This window comes from Heterocephalus glaber, unplaced genomic scaffold (genome assembly GCF_053883595.1).
Source record: "Heterocephalus glaber isolate CG9 unplaced genomic scaffold, H.glaber_assembly_v1.0 deba00001472, whole genome shotgun sequence".
In the NCBI taxonomy this organism is placed as follows: domain Eukaryota; kingdom Metazoa; phylum Chordata; class Mammalia; order Rodentia; family Bathyergidae; genus Heterocephalus; species Heterocephalus glaber.
The window spans coordinates 32,477,188-32,486,873 of NW_028258315.1; the positions used below are offsets into that span (position 1 = coordinate 32,477,188).

The 9,686-nt window shown below is 38.4% G+C and overlaps 1 pseudogene; it reads left to right on the forward strand.

The window, feature by feature from the left end:
- Positions 1-4,833: 4,833 nt before the first annotated feature.
- Positions 4,834-6,478, forward strand: LOC101719401 (Na(+)/H(+) exchange regulatory cofactor NHE-RF3 pseudogene; annotated as a pseudogene).
- Positions 6,479-9,686: the final 3,208 nt, after the last annotated feature.

Sequence of the window (9,686 nt, forward strand, 5' to 3'; positions counted from 1 at the left end):
GTCCTATATGCCTCACTTATCTGTATGTCAAGTTCTTTTCCCCTCCTTGGGAAGTTTTCTGCCATTATGTCTAGGAACAGTTTTTTTTTATGTCATCTGAACTCTCTCCTGTTTCTTCATTGAGTCTGATTAGTCTTATGCTATTCTTCTTTGTATTATCTTGCAGCTGCTGAATTGATTTCTCATGGTCCCTTACTATTTTAAACAAATTTTTCTTTTCCTCATCACTAATTGCAATCCTATCTTCTATATCTGAAATTCTGTCCTCGCATTGGCTCATTCTGCTGCATAAACTTTTGATGGCATTTTCAATCTGCTGGAAACCTGTTTGCATGTGTTTTATGGATTCCATTTGTTTCCTATGTGGGATTCCATTATGTTCCTCAGTTCCTCTTTGTTTTATCTGTGTCCTCTCTAGATTTATTAATCATGTCTTGCACTATGGGCATAATCTCTGCTGTTATCTGAGAAATTATTTCTGATTTCATTTTTTCCAGGTCCTCTTTTCTTTCTAGTTCATGGAATCCAGGTTGCTGTGTATCAGGTTGCTGTGTTCCATCTTGTTTGCCTTTGTGGTTGTTATAGGTGATCTAGAAGTCTGTTTTTCTTTTTTTTTTTTTTTTGGTACCGGGGATCAAACTTGGGTCCTTGCACTTGCACTTGCACAGCATGTGGCAAAACCACTGAGCTAAAGCTAAATCCCCAGCCCTGGAAGTCTGATTTTGAGGCTTTTTTATTTGTCTTCTCATTTTGACTGGGTGGGGGGTGTGGTGCTGGTGCCCTTGAGGCTCACCTCCTCTTTGCTAGGAGCGGTGGTAGGGCAACCTAGAAGGCTCCTCCTCTGCTTTGGGAGTGATGTTATGGTAGCCCAGAAGCCACCTCCTCTGCACTGGGAGCAGTGGTAGGGTGGCCCGGAAGCCTCCTCCTTTGGGCTTGGAGTGGTGCTGTGGAGGACCAGAAGCCTCCTCCTTTGTGCTGGGCAGTGGTTCCAGATTTCAAGTAAGTTTGTAGAGGTTTCAATCCATAATCCTTTGGCTCCAAGCCAGAGATGGCAAACAGGCATTGCAGAAGAGAAACAGCATGGCATGCACAAGGTAGCAAAGGCAACAAGGGAGCAAATAAACATTTTAAATTCACATCTCATAATCACATAGAAGTTCCTAGCTCACTCATTTGACTTTAGTGTGAAAAATGTACACGAAAACTATCACAAAGCAGTGTGATAATTTTTGGGGAAAGGACCAAAATTGCTGTGAAAGGCCAAAGGTAAAGCAGCTGATTCTGACATGGGACAAAACAACTTTTAAATGAGAAAAATTTGAAACTGGGAATTAAATGGTGAGTGTGAAATGTGCTTTGGGTCTGAGTAGGGGGTGTCCATGTATCTAAAGAGGTTCAGAATCTTATGATTAATTAGTCTGTTAGGAAGCCAGCATTCTAAGTCAGGTGGTGATTTCATCTTTCTCCTCAATATTTCAAATTGTAACTTTTTGGACATTCCTTCTAAAAATGCTTTTTTTATTTAAAAATTTTCTGTAACCAGGAGCAGAAGGAAGAAGGTGGAAGAAGGAGAAAATGCATAATTTTTCTCCTGGCAAGAGATCTTACAGTGTTGTTATTGTGGGTGAAGAAGCCTAGTCTATTTACACTTTTGAACTGAGCTGACACCTTTCCATGCTGCCTTCAGTAAGCAAAAAGCAGATCTGTAAAATATTTATGCAATTGGCTGTTTCACACAGGCATGCTTTCTCCAATCTTTTCTATCTGTGAAAACTGCACTTGTGCTGAAAATTCTCAGTCAAATTTCAGATCTACTTTAAAGGGACCTTGGATACTGGCAGCCCACAGCAATTATTGTCTGTCTTGTGATACGATGAGAACTTACTTTCCCTGTTTCTTTGTAAAACTCTTATTAACTCAATATGTTTATACATTCATGTTCAGACACCCTTCTATTGTGGCCAGAAAATGAACCGATTGGTTCCTTGTTGGGTTGATGTGTAGGTAGTGGTATCTTAAATAATTAGGTGATAAGCATATGATCATCTCAGATTTCAGTGCTATTGATTTGAATGTCAAAGCACAGAAATTTCCTTTTCACTGCCTTGATGTTATTTACGTCTGTCTAAAAAAATGAATCTTCAAATAAGTGAGTATTACACTCAGAGTCTGTCTTATATATGTACATGTACATGAACCAATCCCTCAGGAATTCCTTTCTTCAGCCCTGCTACTTTCTTATTTCTAACAATTACTACCAGCAACTAACAGACTAGAAAAAGCAATACATCTAAGGAGCAATAACTTTTTTTTTTTGGTATCAGGGATCAAACTCGGGTCCTTGTGGTTGTGCAGCAGGCAGCAAAACCACTGAGCTAAATCCCCAGCCCAAGAAGCTATAATTTTTCACTGGCTAGATTATGGAAGGGGAAAATAAATATTCCAAGGCCTAGCTATTATCTTTCTTACCATTCATATCTAGTATATTTGATACTCAAATTTTGTGGGCATAAAAATTACCTATGAAGGATAGAAAATCCAGAGCTTGGGGTAGTATTCTCATTCTTATTCTGAAATGAGGCCTTGGAATCTGAATTTTTGAGACTATCTCAGAAAATTCCACAGCCTACCCTTTATGGGAAACTGGTTCATCTATTTCTTATCTCTTTTGAAAGAATCCTTGAGTGACCTCAGACCTGACAAACTATCTGAGTGCAGTGGGTGTCCCTTTCAGAAAAGGATATCAGAAAATGGATAGATATCTTCTGTTTCCAGATAGGCAGAACCAATATAGTCAATTTTGACCCTCATCCTAAAACTGTTATATAAATTTAATGCAATCCCAATAAAAATGCCAATAACATTCCTTACAGAACTGGAGAAAGCAATCCTAAAATTCCTATGGAACCTGAAGAAAACTAGAATAGCAAAAGCAATTCTGGGCAACAAAGGCAAGACAGGCAACATCATAATCAAAGTTACAGTGATTAAAAACAACATGATATTGGCAAAAAAAAGACTTGTGGATCAAAATAAAAGATACAGAAGCAATTCTATGCACACTCAACACTGTTTTCTTTGACAAAGTGACCAAATACCTCTGCTGGAGGAAAGATGGTGCCGGAAAATCTGGCTATCCACATTCCAAAGGTTGAACCTAGACCCATATCTCTCATCATGCAGTAAACTAAAATCAAAATAGATCAAAGATCTAAACATTAGAACAGAAACAATCTCCTGGAAGAAAAAAATAGGTAAAACTCTTGACAACATAGGTGTAGGCAAAGACTTTGTAAACAAAACCTCATTACACAAGAAATAATACCAAGAATTAACAAATGAGATCACACCATATTAAAAAGCTTTTGCACAGCAAAGGAAACCACCAGTAGAGTGAAGAGACAACATACAAAATGAGAAAAAATTTGTGCCAGCTATTCCTCAAAGGATCAGTATCTAGAATATATAAAGAACTCAGAAAAATACCCCCCAAATGTAAAGACCCACTTAAAAAGTGGACATCTAAATGAGTAGACACTTCTCAGATGAAAAAATACAAAATGACTAGGAAATACATTAAAAAAAAAGTTGAACATCACTAGCCATTTAAGAAATGCAAGTTAAAAAAAAAAAACCACTGAGATTCCATCTCACTCCCAGAAGAACGGCTACCATCAAGAAATCAGCCCATAAAAAATGCTGGCAAGGCTGTAGGAGAAAGAGAGTCTTCTCTATTGTTGGTAGAAATGTAAACTGATACAAGCACTATGAAAATCAGTATGGAGATTCCTCAAAAAACTAAAAATAGAAATTTCATTTGGCCCAGGTATTCCCCTTCCACATATCTTCCCCAAAGAATTAAAGACATCATACTATAGTGATGTATGCATGCCTATGTTTCCAGCAGTGCAATTCATAATAGCTAAATCTTAGAAGCAGCCTATAACTGCTGTTTCATCAACAGATGAATAGATAAAGAAAATGTGGTATTTCCACACAATGGAATACTACTGTAGTATAAAGAAGGTCATTTGTGGGAAAGTACATGCACCTTGAGACTATAATGTTAAGTGAAGTAATTCAGACACACAAGCTTAAATATTGCATGGTTTCTCATATGAAAACCTCAACCTATACCTATATACATATATGTCTATGTATATACATATATAACCTACATACATATATATGCAGATATATGCATATACATATTTCTATAAAATAAAAGATAATAGGAAAAAGGAGAGAAAGAATAAAAGGTATTATAATCCAGCATGGACAATGTATCTAAAAGTCTACCTTGACTTATTACAATTGTCTTACATGTTTTACATGTTCTTTGGCCTAGTAGTCTGGTTTTCAATCTGTATATATGATAATTAATTTTATAATATCTTATTAGAGAAGTGAATTTGGTGCTGAAAAAATAAAAGAATAGGAGTGAAAGGGAAAAAATTGAAAATGAAAACAAAATTGAAATCTGTTATTTACATATGCAGTGGACCTTTGACTTGTGAATTCGATTCATTAACAAGGCCTGGTTGTAACTCAAGTTGGTCAATTGAAGGCTCAGGCTCTACCCAGCCTTCAAAGTCTCTCTCCTGTATACAGGCAGATCTCAATGTCCTTAGAGAGACAATAGCCCAGGATTTCTCAACCCCACACAGGAAAGTATGTTGTAATGTTCCTTCCAGAACTCTTTAAGGGTAAAATCTTTGTCTGAGACCATCTGGAAGCACAAGTGGCTGGCATTCGGCCACTCAAGACTTTGGTCATAAGGGAGCATGGGAAACCAAAGCCTGGGCTCTGCTGCTGAGCAGGGAGCATACAAAAATGGCTGCCATCTTCAATGTCAGAGAATGTAAACTGTCCAAACTGGAAGGGCAAAGCTATGGCTTCTTCCTGCGAATTGAGAAGTACATCCATGGGCACCTGGTCCAGGTGATTGAGAAGGGTAGCCCAGCAGAGTAGGCTGGACTCCTGGATGGAGACAGAGTTCTCAGGATCAATTGTGTCTTTGTCGACAAGGAAGAGCACACGCAGGTGGTGGATCTGGCCAGAAAGAGCAGGAATTCGGTGACTTTACTAGTTCTGGATGGGGATTCCTATGAGAAAGCTGTGAAGAAAGGGGTAGACTTGAAAGAGTTGGGTCAAAGCCAGGAGCTGGATTTGAATGACACGAAAGCAGCCCCAGTGATGAACGGAGGAGTGACGTGGACCCAGCCGTGGCTCTGTTACCTGGTAAAGGAGGGGAACGGCTACGCCTTCTCTCTGAAAACTGTCCAAGATAAAAAGGAAGTACACATGACTGACATAACACCTCAGGGTGTGGCTATGAAAGCTGGAGTCCTGGCTGATGATCATTTGATTGAAGTGAATGGAGAGAATGTAGAGAATGCCAGCCACAAGGAAATGGTTGAAAAGGTGAAGAAGTCTGGAAACCCTGTCCTGTTCCTTCTTGTGGACAAAGAAACTGACAAGTACCATCCTGAACAAAAGATACAATTCAAGAGGGAAAAGGCGAGTTTGAAACTGTTGCCCCACCAGGCTTGAGTCCTGGAGATAAAGAAGGGAAGCAATGGCTACGGTTTCTACCTGAGGGCGGCCCAGAACAGAAAGGTCAAACCACCAAGGACATAGATTCTGGAAGTCCAGCAGAGGCTGCTGGCTTGAAGAAAAACGACCTGGTAGTTGCTGTCATTGGCAAGTCTGTGGAGACCCTTGATCATGACAGTGTGGTGGAAATGATTAGAAAGGGGGGAGAGGAGACATCACTGTTGGTGTTGGACAAAGAGACCGATAATCTGTACAGACTGGCTCAATTTTCTCCATTTCTCTACTATAAAAATCAAGAATTGCCTAATGGTTCTGTCAGGGAGGTTCCAGCCCCTGCTCCTCTGGAGGCCTCAGGTCCAGACACTACAGAGGAAGTAGGGGATCATAAGCCTAAACTTTGCAGGTTGATGAAAGGTGAAAATGGCTATGGCTTTCACTTAAATGTGATTCGGGGACTGCCAGGCTCATTCATCAAAGAGGTACAGAAGGGTGGCCCGGCCGATGTAGCCGGGCTGGAGGATGAGGATGTGATCGTTGAAGTGAATGGGGTGAATGTGCTGGATGAACCCTATGAGAAGGTGGTGGACAAAATCCAGAGCAGTGGGAAGAACATCACACTCTTGGTCTGCGGAAGGAAGGCCTATGATTACTTCCAAGCTAAGAAAATCCAAATTATTTCCCTCCATGGCTGATCCACTGGACATGTGCCCTGATTCCAAAGAAGAAACAGTGGTAGAGTCAGAGCATGATGCACATGTGGTGAAAGAAAGAGCCCACAGTACAGCCTCAAATTCTTCCTCCAATTCTGAAGACACACAGATGTGATCAGAATGAATAATGGCTTCAGCCGATAGGATTCCTACTAAGTATCCAGAACTGGTGTCACATGGAATGAGCGGACACCTGCATATTGTGTTAAAGACTTTTGGAAACCACCAACCGTGACTGACTGTTTGCCACAGAGCTATTACAGATGGCTTATTTGCTTTTTGTGATCTCTTCCATGCTTCAGTTTATCTGCATTTCTCTGTACGATGATCTCTTTTATAGACTCCTTGAGCACCAAAGCTAATTCATGAATCTCCAAAATATCAGAGCAGATAATTCAAATTATGCTTTTATAAAAATGTGGTTGCTAGAACAAATACCATTAAAAATGTCTTGAGTAAAAAAAAAAAGAGACTTTAGTCATAAGTTAAAACTCAAAATCCAATCAGAACCCAAGTTGTTCATATGCTAGGCCAGTTGTAACTCGAGGGTCTACTGTACCAATGCCTTTATAATGAGTGTAATCATTTGAAAGGACATGGAATCCTTAGTGTAAATACCACTGTCTCAGTCTGCTTTGTATTGTTATTACAAAATACATGTGTAAAGAAAAATTTCTTTGGCTCATGCCTCTGGTGGCATGGTATCACCATTCTGGTGAGGATAACTAGCTTTGTCATAACATGACAGACAAATAGAGAGGGGAGCAGTTGGCCATGGGATATTCTGTTGCAACAACCCACTTTTTCAGGAATTAATTTACTGCTACAAGTTCTGACCACCTCCATGATACAAAAGGAATCCATTCATGAAGGTGGAACCCCCTTGGCATGTTTACCTTCCACCAGGCCCCAGTTCTTAATGTTCTACCACCTCAACACTGCCACACTGGGAACCAAATTTCCGGCACATAAATCTTGAGAGACAAACCATATACAAACTACAGTAACCACTTTTACCATTGTAGCAGTGTTGTTTATATATGTGATATGCTTTAATTTCTAACTCACAAGAAAAGAGCAAAAAGAAACTTTGTTAAGAGGAAGAGATGAAGTGAGCTTAATAGTGTGAAAAAGGCAATTGGCATATTATGAATGATTGTGAGAGGCCCAGTTCTACTTGTTTCCTGGAAGTACATTAATCTAATGAAATGCAAACCTCTAGCTGTAAACTAAAAAATAAAACTATTTTCCCTCAGGAGAAATTATGTAACATGGAATTTGAAAAGCATATGTATTCTTGGAAGTCTTTTTATAATTTTAATTTTGTAACCTTGCTTTTCAGTTTACAAGGAAGAAATGCTGTTTTGTGCCTTGAACAATGAGAGCCATCTTTCATAGAAATGCATATCTAATAAATACCCTTTGGATATAGAAGCAACATATGAAATTGACACAAATGAATTGTAATGGTAAGGTGTAATTCTGAAAATGGCTGTTTGGCAGTCCCTAATCTCTATTTTATGAATTTAAGCATCATAGGGGATATTTTTCTTTTTCTTTGGTATTTTCTCCCAAGGAACCCTCCAAGAAACCTTAGCAGGTAAACGGTGGAAAAACGTAAGTAAAATATAACTGAGATTTAGTGAAGAAATGCTGGTAAAGGATTATCAAGGAAGGATCCCACAAGATGCAAACTCTTGGCAGACAGATACATAGTGGAGCTGAAGTATGGGGCTGAGTTTGTCTACAGGTGGACAAGAGACTGTCTCAAAGCAAGGATGGAGAATTTCACTTTTTACACAGTTGCTGAGCATAGTACACTGAAGGACCATATTCCTGTCTGAAAGCATCTGTGTTTATAGAGCCTCACAGCATTTATTTTCATCATATCATATACAGGATGATGACCAGAAGTTCAGAGCATATGTAAAGAAATTTGTTATAGAAAAGGGACTATCCATTCCACAATCAGTTTCTCCTAAGACTCACTTTACTAAGAGATATAAGGGAACCATTATAAAATTTCTCTTATTTATTAATCTATTCCACTTATTGAGCACATAGTAAGTTGAAGATTAGAATTCAATTTCCAGACTAATGAGAACTTTGTTTTAGTCACACTTGAATCCCCAGTGTCTTTAAGAATGTCTGGAATATACTAAGAGTTCAATAAATATATGAGCACTTTGATTAACTGGTGAACACTGAACTTCCTGCTGTACAGAAAGTAAGAGGTAAGTAATATGTACTCCTTTTATTTTTAGGGACTAGAGCCTTTTAAGAGTGGATTATTTTTGAAAAGTGTGCTCATAATTTTAATACAGACACTGCAATTTTTAATGTCTTCTTGGTTTACCCATGAGTCAGTTTCTATTCTGTCAAAGTACAGTTTGGTAGCTGATATCCCTGCTTAATGTGGAAAGGCTAAAAATGAGATTAGTAGCCAGAATGCATTTGCTGAAGATGCTGAAGTAGCCTCTGAATATTTCTAAGCACATTTCCAAGTCTCACTAAATTAAAAGATAAGAATCAGTTTTAGAAAAGAAATCATACTAATAAAAATTTTCTTCCCTGCCCTTACACTCTGATGCTGCATTTGTAGTGGGTAAAGCAACTTCTCTCCTCATAAAAAATCATGAGCTCACCAGAGAAGATAGAGTAAGGACACTTTGCTATGCAAATGGCCATCTATGCACAGAAAGGGAACTATACATTGGAAACGATTCCATTACAATGAAGCCACAGTAGTAATACTGGCATGCAGAGTGCCTGGTTTAGTAAACACTCTTAACATTTGAATACTAAATATTGTCTGTCACTGCTCCAGAGTAGCCTATATTTAAGTGAAATTTGGAAAAGAATGCATATGCTTTGTTCTAATGGGGTTTTTGTCAGTATTCCTGGCAAGTTTCATTAATCATTACGTATTCATAAGGGATGTATTTGCTTTAAATAGTGGATAGAAATCCAACCTGAGAGGAATAGAAATGGTTCTAACACAACTAAATATAGCCTCACCTTCCCTTCAGTTTGGAGCAAAAATGAGCTGGTATCAGCAGAGGCTGGGCAGATTACAGGGTTTAAAGTAGGAAGAACCATTTTTTTTCAAATTGTGGAAAAATATATATAAAATTTACCATTTTTAAACATTCTGTAATGTGTAGTTGAGTGGCATTGCATGTATTCATCTGTGTAACAATCACCACTGTCCATTTCCAGAACTTTTTTCATCTCCCAAAACTGAATTCTAAACCTGTTAAATAGTAACTCATTAATCTTCTCTACTCCCAGTTCCTGGCAACCACCCTTCTACTGTCTATGAATTTGATGATTCTGAGGACCTCATATAAGTAGAATCATACAAAGATATGAGTAAATTTAACTTTTCTGACAAAAAAATGTATTTTGATTTCTAATTTC